Genomic DNA, 7057 nt, shown 5'->3' on the forward strand with positions numbered 1-7057 from the left:
CAACAGACAATAAAAAAAAAAACTCACTTTGTATATAAATTAAATCTTCTTGTGTTACATAAATATTAGTATTTCCAGTATTTTTGGACATTTGCTATGTTAGTATTATATTAAATTATTACTCATGTTAGTATTATATTAAATGTATGCTAGATTGTGTCCACATGTAGGCTAAACATATTTTAAAGTTATAAATATTATTGTTTACAAAACTTAGGACGTAACTCTGTACATAAATGCTATACAGTTAAAAAGTAACTTGATTGAATTCATTGCAGTGGCTAACTTACTCAAGTTTCCTCACTTTTGCACGTTATCTGGGACTTGGCTGTTTACCAGAATGCGTGTAAGAGCATATCTGTGTGTTTGTATCATGGCAAAGAGCACTGTTGGCTCTCCTGGCTGGAGTTGCTGGATCAGCAGACATGGATGTACAAGAAGGTTCTCTCAAAATGGATCAGAGACCTGTTATCTATTAATATACTCCATTCTTGCCCAGTAACCACTCATGTTGGATCCAGTTGCATATTGGGTGAATGTAGCAAGAGTTAGACTTTATAGCCCACCCCCACCTCTTGTTTATTGGAGAGAAATAATATACTCCCAGTCTTGTAGATTATGGTGTGTGCACGAACTACTGTGAATCTTGATGCTCCCTTTCTATCAGTGGCTGCATAGCGTCCCTTAAATCAAATGTGTTCTGCCAGGCAGCAAGAGAGGATAGTATGGGGTTTATGTGAATGGCTTACGGATTTGGGGAGGCTTTTCCTTGTGTGCAACACAATCATCATTCAAAGTGATACACAGTTGAGGGTCTGAACCTTGGCAACAAGGTTTGCTCGTAGCCATTGGTAGATAAAGTTTCAAGCTGGTGTGGGCAACTGGGAGGCAAGTTAAAATGAAATTTGTAAACACTGAAACATTGTTTCTGTTTCCATCTTGACTTCAGATGGAAGTCAAAGATGACATTAGTAGTCTGACATTCTGAAGTGGTGTCTTGTGTTGTTTTCTTTATATTTACAGATACCTTCCTGGACAACTGCACCCATTCCCTTGTGAGGAAATCCACGCATACAGTACAAAGCTGAATGATACCCAGGGTGCAGTCCGTGGTTATGGAAATTCACAAAGCTTCCCCAAAGGAATATCAAACCTCATTAGCAGCAGTTAATCTGAGTGAATCAAAATGGCGGCTCAGAGCTGTTAAGCTGTGCATTAAAGACAGATTCAGGGGTGGAGGGATGGAATTAAGTCACATAGAGCTGAAACTACATTCACTCTTACTAAATGTGCAGCTTATTCAAATTCTTTGCAGCAAAATCACAACCTTTTAGACCAAGTTGAACTTTAACCCAAGGCTGAGCTTTCTGCTAAGGTATGGATAAACCACAGGCTTTCAAAGAGCACATCCTGCAGCTGATTTACAACCATCAGTTTTCAAGTGCCTCATGATAAATTTCATTCGTATTCTTTCACTTTCTCAGAGAACTAACTGATTCTCAGTCTACTTCATTTGATTTATTGGAACTGAATATTAGGTCTCTCATCTGTTTTATTGCTCTCATTTTTAATAGAAAAGATGATAAATGCAATCAGGATATTTTTCAGTAAAGAATAGGGGTAGGAATTCTCCATTAGCCACCACACATCCATTGTCATTTTTCAACTCCCTTTTGATTGGATTAAAATTTGCCTTTATGTTATGAACACTGTCATTTCCTTCTAAAACGACTGTTGTGCTACTTTCTCAGTTGAGCTGTCCTTGTCCTTTAACTGCGACAGTGACTTCATTCAAATGGTGTTACAAAGTACCAAACTTGAAAATGAAAATAGAAACCGTAAAAAAAAATCAGCTTTTTCGTGTTCTCTTTTGTTTGCTTGTTTGTTTTTTTTTAGATTAAAGGGAACAATTTTGTATAATCAATGCCTTGTAACCAGCATATCAAGCTCAGACAATATTGACATCCTGCTTTAAAAAAAAGAAAAAAAATTCTCCAAATCCTATTTGCCCCTAGTAAAATGCATATAAGTCATTCAACAGCTCTTTCTTAAGTATGCAAGTCACAATAATAGATGCTGATATCATAGCATTGAACAAAACAGACAAAAATGCCTGATCCTTTGTCTTAGTCTAGGACACTCAACAGATGGAAGCCCACCCATATCCATCCATCCAATGCTCTGGTCCCACAGTGCAGAGTATCTTGGCATCTCTCTAATGTGTCTTCAACGCAGCCTTTTTTCAGAAGAATTTTAATAGTATATAAGATTGAAACAGGGTGAAAGTGTATCCTGAGACTAAAGCTATTCCTGGAAAATGCTGTAGTGTGTTTAGAAGCCAGTTCAGCTGAGAGTGCTTCTGTGGCTAACACCACAGCAACATGATGCCCTGCGTATTTCTTTAAGGAGGAGAAAACCTAATTTGCCTTTGAACCCTCAAGTCATAGGGCTCCGGAAAACATCCACATCTTATCACTGCTGATAACCTAATATTTACAGCAAGTCAAATATTATCATGTCTAGCATTTAAGTGTTTTAGAGATTATCCAATTTATACAGAGAAAATCAGAAAACCAATATTGAGGACTAGGCTAGGCCCATTCACAGAAGTTATTGCGTTTAATTATTACAGCCATCACTGAGGATAGATTTTTTTACACTTGAGGAAACTTTGCCCATGAACCACACAGCTAGGGTCATTATGGATACCCAGAAGGGCAAGGCCAGAGAAGAGGAGAACGAGGGGCCTTTAGGGCGTGAGTGGTGGAAGTGGCAGCCTTTTATCTCTTTAGATCCCAGGGAAAGCTGTAAATCTCTAACACACAAATCTCAGGGACCGGGTCAAATCTGAATGCAATTTCAGGCTTGGGTTATCAGAAGAGGACAAGATAGAAGCCAAAAAAAAAAAAAGATGATGGTCTTATCAGATTTCTCACATTATGCGCACAAGAATCTAACGTGAGGAGTGAACAGTGAGAAACAGACTCAGCCCTTGACAACAGGTTTGCTGAGAACGGGATGAAGGCAACAACCCAATACCTGGGCACAAGGTCTCTTCCCACAGCTCCAAAGAATGAGAAAGACAGAAGTCTCAGAATCCTGTGCTTAAACCAGCGAGGGGCTTCCTAGCAGGTCTTCTCGTGGCACTTCAGCCCCAGACATACGAGAGCAAAAGACTGTTTTCAAGCCTCACTCCAGTGGGGTGAAAATTAATAGTCATCCATTGGTCCTGGATCTGAAAAGAGCAGTCTTAAGTGTACCTGATGATCATTAGTGGTAGATGGGATTTGGCTGGGGCTGGGAAAGAACTGGCAGAGCCAAAATTCAAACCCAGCTCTGGCTAAATCTGATGTTGTCGGTATTGTTAAGGAGCCGTCCAGTCCATTCCGACTTACAGAGATCCCATGTGACAGAGAAGAACTGCCCCCATAGGATTTTCTAGGCTGTAATCTTTATGGGAGCAGATTTCCGGGTCTTTCTTTCAAAGAGCTGCTGAGTGGGTCCAAACCACCAACCCTTAGGTCACCAGCCAAGTGCTTAACCACTGCACCACCAGGTTTCCTTCTAAATCCGATACCCGACATAAAACAGATGATATATAGCTTAGCTTCCATCTAAACAAAGTTCGGTGAGAACTGATGCCTACCCAACTCTGACTGGCAAGGTTGTGCTATGCTGCAGCTGGCCCAGTTCAACAAATGACTCCACAAATATGAGCCACCTCTCATAGTTGGAGTCAAAAAGGAGAAATACCAAAATAAGTGTGTGTGTGTGTTTGGCAGGGTGAGGGGGGGTGGGGGGACAGTGTTGGAAGTTTGGACAGTTTTTTAAAGCTGCTCTTCCTCACAGCTGAAGGCATATCTCCGAAGCCAAGGGCAACGTATGATGGAAAAGATTGGAAGAAACTTCAAGAGAATGTTCTGGGGTCATGGTTTTCAAGTCTTCTGGAATTGCATTACCCTCTAACGATGCATTGCATTGGGCAAATCTGCTGCAAAAGACCTCTTTAAAGTGTTAAAGAGCAAAGATGTCACTTTAAGGATTAAGGTGCACGTGACCCAAGCCATGGTGTCTGCAATCACCTCATATGCATATAAGAGCTGGGCAATGAATAAGGAAGCCCGAGGAAGAATTGATGCCTTTGAATTATGGTGTTGTTGAAGAATATTGAATATACCGTGGACTGCCAGAAGAACAAACAAATCGGTCCTGGAAGAAGTACAGCCAGAATGCTCCTTAGAAGTGAGGATGGCGAGACTTCATCTCACATACTGTGGACATGTGATCAGGAGGGACCAGTCCCTGGAGAAGGGACATCATGCTTGCTAGAGAGTGAGTGAAAAAGAGGAAGACCCTCAGCAAGATGGACTGACACAGTGGCTGCAACGATGGGCTCAAGCATAGCAATGATCGTGAGGATGGCGCAGGACCAGGCAGTGTTTCGTTCTGTTGCACATGGGGTCGCTATTACTCAGAGTGGACTGGACGGCACCTAAAAACAACTAATTGTTTGGTTATGCAACATCTTGCCTTCTCTGCACACGTCTCTTCCACCATGGCTGAGTGAATTTCTTTTTTAATTAAGTTCATTAAAATACATTTTGATGACAATAGATTGAGATGTTTATAATAAATACAATTAGAAATGTACTGTGCTGTTGCAAACTCAGTAATGGAAATCACTAATGTACCAATTAACACCACTGTGAATAAGTAGGAAATTTTAAGCTGGAAGGCTGAAAATTTTTTTCATCCACATTTGAGAAAATTAAAAAAAATAAAGTTCAACACCCATCAGTAACTTTGCACACTAACAGCCCAGAAAAGCGTTACCTTGACTGAGGTTAATCTCTCCTTGTCTATCTTTCCAGAAGACAAAAACCGCTCTGGAGCTGAAGGCTTTCTTCCTAACCCCAAAGAAACTCTCACATGTGAAAAAGGAAGTAAGAGATCTTGATTTGTTGGATATCCATTTCTGGCAGATTTATGATGTTGTTTCATAATTTCTCTGGCCCACTTTCTGTTGGAAAAAAAAAATATATATATATATATATAGAGAGAGAGAGAGAGAGCCCTCGTGGCACAGTGGGTAAGAGCTCAGCTGCTAACCAAAAGGTCAGCAGTTGAAATCCACCAGGCCCTCCTTGGAAACGCTATGGGGCAGTTCTACTCTGTCCTACAGGGTTGCTATGAGTCGGAATTGACTTGATGGCAACGGGTTTGGTTTTCTGGTTTATGTATACGTATGTACACACACACACACACACACACACACACACACACACACACACACACTACAAGCTGCCGTAGAGCTTTGAGTCCCAATGTGTTTCAGAGAAGAACTGTGCACCATAGAGCTTTCATGGCTGTGACCTTTTGGAAACAGAATCCCAGGCCTTTCTTTGAGGCACTTCTGGGTGAGTTCCAATCACCAAACTTCATAACTTACAACCAACCATATGGGTCTTCTAACTCAGAGGATTTTGGTCTCATGGCTCTGAAGCTTAAGTGTGTGTCACCTCCCGTATCTGCTCACTCCCATTTCATCTGGCTTTTTTTCTGTTCTAATCCAGTAGCTAATGCCATCCAAAGACAAGAACACAGCAGGATGACGGTGGCCAAATTGCTGTAACATTTGGGGAAAATGAAACTTGGGGACATTGGTGACATCTCCTGTGAACCCATTGCTGTGTTGAAAAAATGATTTTGTAAGAAATGCTGGCATGCAGGGTACGTGTTGAGCAGGAAGCAGGAAGGTCAGGAGAAGGGGGCAGGCAGGGGCGCGGCCCATTCAGCCATCAAACCTTGGCTGTTTCTATAAATTCTCATGTGTCAAAACTTTAATTACAAAACCCAGAGATCAAAGCTAAGAAGAGTACTGAACCAACTGCTCCCAGTGTCATTGGAAGAAATTGAAAAGAAGAAACAAATGGGACATGTTAGTTATTAAACAGTATTATTGCTTAGTCCAAAAACACAAAATAAAATAATTTTTAGTCAATAGGGTAAAACTGAGAAGCCTAGATTCAATGCTGTGTCCACTGCCTCCCAGGGCATACTATGTTTCTAATATAATCACTAGCTTCTTTTTATTTAGTATTAAACGTGATAATTTTTATGAGTCAAAAGGTGTCAAAAACCATCTTTCCTCATTTCTCAGATTTTACCCACCTGATCAGGTTCTCTCTGGAAACACTGTGGTTGAAGCTTTGGCACCAGGGTTTCCTTACACCATGGATATTCTCTCAGAAGTGTATTTGTTTATCTGGTTGTTGTTTTTTTTTTTAATTCATTCATTCACCAAGTGTTTCCTGTGCCAAGCATTGTGCTATGTGTGGGAGAAACTAGAGTGAGCAAAATCAGATTCTGTTTGCTGAAAATACATACGTCAACTGAACCCATTAGTCAGCAAACAAGAACAGACTTACCTCCTTTTGTTTTCTGTACACTGTGATCTGAGCTCAGCATTGCCCACGAAGAGCTGTTGGTTATGATTTTTACCCTTTTATTTGCTCATTTCATGGACTTGAGCCATAGAATCCCTCACTTTCCTCATCTATATAACTTGGAAAAAGAACTCAACGACTCTCATGGATTAACCAGTTAGAGATTTCAAAGGATTTTAAAATTTCTTTCATGGTTTTTCTGCATTCTTTTACTAGAAGTTTTATTAGTAGGCTTCGTCTGTTGTAGTCTTATAAATTATAAGCAGTAAGTTTTTTGTCCTTTGTTACATTCACCACTATTGATCTTTATTCTTAGCATAATTTCCTGTTAAATGAATCTTCTCTTTTCACTCTTGGGATTTTACTTTCTTTCTTTAAGATTTCCTCGGCACAGGGAAGACTCTGTCTTCATATGCCCACCTCTAATATAAAGTGTTTTTGTACTTTTTATGTTACCTAAGTACTCTGCATTAATTTAGTAGCACCAAAAAAAAAAAAAAAAAAAAAAAAAAAAAAAAATCCATTGTCATCAAGTCCATTCAATTTGATTCAGACTCATAGTGACCCTACAGGACACAGCAGAACTGCCCCATAGGGTTTCCAAGGAGCAG

This window comes from Trichechus manatus, unplaced genomic scaffold (assembly GCF_000243295.1).
Source record: "Trichechus manatus latirostris isolate Lorelei unplaced genomic scaffold, TriManLat1.0 scaffold00102, whole genome shotgun sequence".
Taxonomy (NCBI): Eukaryota; Metazoa; Chordata; class Mammalia; order Sirenia; family Trichechidae; genus Trichechus; species Trichechus manatus.